At 34.1% G+C, this 6,000-nt stretch overlaps 1 protein-coding gene across 1 annotated transcript in view; it reads right to left on the reverse strand.

Moving 5' to 3' along the window:
• The window catches only part of LOC105678798 (ras-related protein rapA), a 29,149-nt gene extending 23,424 nt beyond the window's left edge, over positions 1-5,725 (reverse strand). Inside the window, exon 1 of the mRNA XM_012378447.2 lies at positions 5,399-5,725. The gene's annotated coding sequence lies outside the window, so the exon portion shown is untranslated. The remainder of the gene's footprint in view (positions 1-5,398) is intronic.
• Positions 5,726-6,000: the final 275 nt, after the last annotated feature.

The raw sequence follows: 6,000 nt of genomic DNA on the forward strand, positions 1-6,000 counted from the left end.
TACTAAAAAAGCTACTCTTGCAAATATCATATGTTAAAAGTACCTGAAGTTGTTGAAGATTTACGACTCTTTGAGATGTGTTTTGTAGCATTATAAAGTTGAATGGAAAAAATTGCGATTATAATACTGCAATCTTTTATACATAACATGCTGAGTTCTAAACTCGACTCGATCTAAATCTAATAACGATTTTGAATCCTGTCAGGGTCTATCTTGAATAAAAATTATAGTCAGCTGTGCAAAATTGATTCTCTTCCTTATAAAACTTACTTCTAGTTTCGCGAAAAAGATGAGGGCCAACGCAAAGATATTTCTGGAATCTATCTTGTCGACGTATCGTTACCATAAATCTTAAATATTTCAACTGCCAGAGGCATTGTGCTCCAGAATATATGACAATGCTTTGTATGTAGTGTGTCGTTTCATCACGGGTATCAATGCATATTAGAAATATTTTCTTCGAAAAAGATATTAATTTTTTTCATATAATACATTTAAGAATATTGCTTCTATTATGTTTAAGAATTGAATTGTCACTAAATCTTATAGTAGTCGTTTGTATATCTATAAACGACGAAGAAAGAAAGCTCATTTTAGCAAGTTTTACTTGTTAAAAGATATTTGAATCAAATATTTGATAAAATGCATCTAAAGAAGCATAATCTGATCTTTTTTTTATAACATTATAATTCTCCTGTGTAATAGCACAGCGAAGATAATCCAATAGTCAATATTCAATTTTCGGATTTGACTGTGGATTATATGAAATATGTATGTTTAAAAGGTCAAAAGAAAAAATGTCAGTAAATAGTTTGCAAAAATTTCCATTTAGAGATTACGAATTGATAGATGACTATCGATCCACGAAACCAGGCGCACCGTCCACAAACATTTCTTCAGGAAAAAAAAAGGAAAATTAGAAATGATAGGGCGATTTTTATAGAAACTTGTCACTTTTAGATATTTAATAATTAAAAAAAAATGATTGATAATATATAGCTGTATTAAAATATGGATTTCGAAAGGCGCATAAAATATTAAAATTAAAAATTTATTCGAATTTTGAAAAATACATAATATGTAAGATATTTTATGTCTAGAAATCGTTATTATTATGTGGATAATAATAATTTCAACGTAGTGCGCCATTTATATTATGTTTGCGAAGCGCATCACTTTTGCATATGAATACCATATATGGTTTTACGACCACAAAAGGTTTTCTTGTGCGAATAGCTGAGGATGCAGGTGGCAACGCGATTGTTTTGCAATATCCAATAACCGTAATAAACTGTGGCAATGGCAACACAATTCTCCCCGCCCGTTTCACAACAGCACACCACTTCAGAATTTATGGCTGATATAATCCTGTTGGTTGTGTCGCCATGAGCATCATTTTCCGTCGAAATATACATCGGCAAATTTGGCATATTGCGTGATTATTAATGTTGTTGTTGCCGCTTCCATTATTGTAATAAACATGTATATTGGTTCTACGTACAGCTAAGTCAAATATGAATCATTGTTACGCGCTTAGACATATCAGACTGCGTAATTTAAAAATCAGTTACAATTCACGTTCATCGTATGAATAATTTATTAACTTTTTATTTTTACGATCTTATGATAAATTGACACTGAAATGTCATAAATCATATGAACAGAATATGAATAGAAATTAGGTGTTATATTATTTCAAAGCAATGACAAATTTTCGTCTAACACTTTTAGACGGCATACGTATATTTTTTCTAGCGTAAGACGGTTAACAGAATGTTGCGCTAACGTGTTTCGATAGCGCTTTATCGCGTTGCGATATTTCCTAACAATGAACCGTCCACCAGAAGCTCATCATTTGATCTATTCTGGCGTGGCCGAGCCACATCGCAATTTACTGTGATCGTTATAGGGTGACACCGTGTCGTGCGTCATGCAACAGATGTCTAACGGAAGCGCGCCAATCTACGATTCACTGACAGAATCGATTTAATTAGCGATTACGAAGAATATATATTTGTGATATATAATTCAATATATCATATTCATATAAAATTCAAGATTATAATTTGTGGCTGGCTGTTTTTGGCATCGAAAACTCGAACTTTTAATTTTAATGTTTTTATTTCAATTTTTTTTAATGTATATATGAAGCATTCTTCTGAAATTATATCAACAAACATTAATTGCAAAAAATGTCAATGGTAAAAGAATATAAAAAAGTAAAAGTTTAGCAATTTATGAAAGCTAAATTATTTTTCGTGAACGCAAAAGTTCTGTTTTTTCACAATTTTGATTTGTATGTTTTACGAAGTGAGTGTACTGCACTTTATCAAAACTACTTGGCAGGAAGTCAACATTTCAAACGACGTCTGCTCTTTTTATCGTTCACATGAATAATTGCTAATTGCAGAATTTAAATTTTATTTTCCGAAAAAAAAATTTCTTTTGGTTTTCAAAAAAATAATCGATAACATCTCAACAACAAGCTATTGCTCAAATTCTAGAATTATGCGAACAATATGGTGCTACATGAAATATCTTTCCGGAAGCAGGATGATGGAAGTGATGTTAGTGGAACAGCGCAACGCTGTAGCAAAGTTGCAAATTTCACATTATGTGAAAATCTGCTGAGTTGCAATAAACTTTGCGCGCAAGTTATAAAGTCATTAATGGATATTAATAAATGCGTAATAAACGTAAGATGCGCGACAATTAAGTTGCTGCAGCGATAGTAATGGATGACAAGGATGATGAGACTCATTATCATATTAATGCACTTGCATCAGACTTCCATTAAAATTATACGAGCTCCGATAATAAAACATATAAACATGTATATTTTTTAAATTTGTATGTTTTCTTCGTCTTGATATTATAATTTTTAAATTCTGCTTCACTAGTTTGAAACGCTTGCAAGCTTCGATAAAAAGTTCTTGGAAATTGTAGCCGTCGACAAATTTCAAATTTAATGTCATCGTATTTCCATTAGAGCGTCATGCAAACTATATTGAAAAAGTCGATTCAAGTTTCGGATGAGAACGGACGTAGTTAGAAATTATATTGGAACTTTCCACCAAAATAGCTGCTACTCGTATCTTCCACACACCTCCGTGTGGTTCCTGCTTAAACTTTACGCGAAACTTGATATTCCGTTAAGATTTGCCAGATGAGATTAGCTCGAAAGTAACCCTGAACACGAACTTTTAAACATTGTTGAATACAAGACGACACAAAGCTCGATATAATATTAACTTATTGGAGAGAGTTATAGCAATGTCTAGGAAAGTGCCGAGATTGCTTTCCGCGACGTAATTTCAAGCGACTAGATTCTCGGTGAAATTGACCTCGCGCGTTTTATTAAGGCAGTCTTTAACGCTTTGCGACTCACCCCGCGATCGCGGTGCGAGTGTTAAAGGGGCGCACGTGCGACTGAAGTTCGCGGTGCATTGAGTGTGGTAAAGTTGCGGTTTGAAAGGTCTTCGGTAAATGATGCAATCTACTGCGCCATTTCCGACACCTGACTCGGAAGGACTGCGCAGATAGAATCGGAGGGAAATGTCGCATCGGGAGTATCTTCTCAGCGAATATAAAATGCGGGAAGCTTAATCAAAAATTTTTGTCCGGCTACTTCGACCAAGTGCGGTATGATCGATTGAGTTGTAGAATGGCGACAATAGCGGACAATTCAAAAAGCACATGACACGACTACGGCACGAAGAAAATGTCGTGTGTAAGAAAAAGTAAAGTGATAAATTGAAATATATTTCTTTCAGTTGAGTATTTCAGCTCGCCAAAAATAGACACCGATGCTATTTTTCGCCAGAAACGTCAGTGCAATGTCTCGCATCGGGAATTATTTTATCCCGGCTGTCTTATTTTTAGAACAGGAAGCTGTATTAAGAATAACTTATATAAGAAGTTATATCACTTTCTGCGATTGTTTGATACTAATTACGAAGTAAAACAACTCATTATCCAGCTTCTCTTATACAACCTATCAGAATTTGTACTTCACATTTTATTAAACAAGCTCTTATTATACTTTTCAAAAATCAACTGACGATTGAACGCGCGCGGGCCAATAAAAATTTTTAGTTTTACATGTAATTACAAATTACATAACTATCTCTAATATTATTTATAACAAGTTATAATGGCAGAAGATAGATTGATTTCTTGTGGTTTAATTTAAATATTTAATTATAAAAATGTAAGTTTTCAAAATTTTCGTTTGTTTCGAGTGAATTTTATTGCATTTACAACAAAAGTCGAATCTTGAAGTCGTGCTTATGAAGATCGCGAGGCTTATTATTTTTTATAAGTATGTGTATATGTGGGTGTATGTTTATGATACAATTTAGGCGGTTGTGTTGAATAGGAAATTGTATTCAGCACAAGAGATGACATTCAGAATATCTAGCTCTGAGAAGATCAGAGGTAACGTTGCAGCAAGCAATGTGACGAGAATGAGAATTTGAAGCACCGAAATTATTAATTATCTCCCACTTGAATATATAAAATAATTATATTAACGACCAATGAATATTAACGCTATTATTTCACTCTTATCAAATTTTGTTTTCAATGTTAATATCAGATGAATAATGCATAATGAGAATAATAAATAATAAATGTATATAATAATATTTATTATTTATTATTTGCACAATATGTAATATCTTTATATATGTATTTCAAGGATAAAGTATATTTTATCAAAAAGAATCTTATTAAGAATCTTATTAAAGACTTCAAACATCATTGCTTTGCATTATCGAAAATTTTAGCCGTGATTAAGGAAATTTAATTTTACAGTGTAGTTTAATTACTTTGAAATTTTCTCGAAAAATAATACGTATACCTAATTGCCCCTGTTATATTAAATAATAAGAACTTTGAATAACAATATATTTTACAATGATTAAAATTGTATAAATAATATAATTGTTCAAAGTTGCTAGCGGCTTAGAAACAGCAATGCTATACGTAAAATTGAATGATTTATTTTGTGCTTTCTGCAACATTGTTCATAGAATGACAGGCCGAGAAAGCAACGTATGACACTAATTAAACTAATAATTAGTTAACGATTGACTAGACTGGACGACTAGACTGCCTAAAAATTCTAAATTTTGTTAAAATAGAGAAATTGATACAATTCTTCATGCATCCGCATTCTCTTATTAGATTTTCATCCAATTCATGAAAAGTTCATTCATATTTATGCATACGCTCGTGCGCATTTCAACATATCTAACTATTCCGCAGATATACGTAGATTCGTCGAACTGTTCGAACTGTTCACACTGTACTTTGAAAGTTGCGCGAATTCGTGGCGTTATCCTACAGGTGCCGTCGATCGGCGTAGAAGCGCAAACGTCTTCGGAATGGTACTTACGGCAAACAGGTCAACGTTGAGAGTGAGAGTGGTGTTAACAGGTGCAAATCGACTTGGTGCCGAGCGCGGGAAAACGGTTCTTTAAACCGACGAAGTAACGAGGGATGTTGGTCTCTTCGGTCAGCACCAAAATCAGAATCAAAACTCTCGCGACTCGCGATATCGGCGATGGACACTCCGACCCCGAATATGCGTTTCCCCCTAATAGCCTGCTGAGTAGACCACCTGACACGCTGGTAGACGAATACGGCAATGCGGGCGAGCCAGCTCTGTCCGGTACTTCGGTACCGTGCCGGGTGGTATCCTCGATGCTTTCAGTTGGCGTCTGCGCTCTCGTACCCTTCCGTAACCTTCTTCCACCTGCGCAACACCACCACAGTCTAGAGTAGTATACCGAAGTGTAGTCGTGTCGTTTGTCCCTCTCTTTCTATCGCAAAGCTGTCTTTCCTTCTTCTCAGCTACGGAAGCATCTGACGGAGTACCTGCGTTAGGGTAAATGTTTGAACTGGTTTTTTTCCATGAAATTTTGTTTACAATTTTTACCTTGGAACGTAAATCCAACACTTTTTTAAAAATTACTGTAATTAAGAAAAACATGCGAA

Source organism: Linepithema humile, chromosome 2 (genome assembly GCF_040581485.1).
Source record: "Linepithema humile isolate Giens D197 chromosome 2, Lhum_UNIL_v1.0, whole genome shotgun sequence".
In the NCBI taxonomy this organism is placed as follows: Eukaryota; Metazoa; Arthropoda; class Insecta; order Hymenoptera; family Formicidae; genus Linepithema; species Linepithema humile.